At 39.2% G+C, this 528-nt stretch overlaps 1 protein-coding gene across 1 annotated transcript in view; it reads right to left on the reverse strand.

The window, feature by feature from the left end:
• The window catches only part of LOC119586927, a gene marked incomplete at its 3' end in the record, with an annotated part of 100,674 nt that overhangs the window by 89,736 nt on the left and 10,410 nt on the right, over positions 1 to 528 (reverse strand).

Genomic DNA, 528 nt, shown 5'->3' on the forward strand with positions numbered 1-528 from the left:
ACTGCTAGTCATAATTCTAAGAACAGGATATCGGTAATCTCACTGTAACGAACAAAGTGCAGGTGTTTTTGTTAAGAATAAATAAGCCGCCTGAGTAATACCCGTCGTCTTACTTTAGCCGAATATATAATGCATAAAGATAAGCCGCTTACAATAGTGACAACTCATTTACAAACCCTTAATGCCATAACAATACATTTCTATTCCAATCCTAGGCCTATTCTCTCACAAACGGAAGAAGAAGAAAAAAAAACATACAGAGAAAAAATCTACTGAACTTCTGGGATATCACATGAGAATGCTATACCAGCTGATAAGGAGTCGAGAGGATATCCTGCCAACCAGTCAGACCTGATAAATCTTAGGCAATGGCGAAGGAGCAAGGGCACGTGACATTTGCCTTCTGAAATCTATCTCTAACATAACATTCGCTCGCTCCAAGTTCGCCTCGAAAATGGATTCCTTTAAGGACAGACGCACTGACAAACACGAGGGAAAAACATGTATACAAATATCATAAAGACTGTG

This window comes from Penaeus monodon, chromosome 22, assembly GCF_015228065.2.
Source record: "Penaeus monodon isolate SGIC_2016 chromosome 22, NSTDA_Pmon_1, whole genome shotgun sequence".
Lineage (NCBI taxonomy): Eukaryota > Metazoa > Arthropoda > Malacostraca > Decapoda > Penaeidae > Penaeus > Penaeus monodon.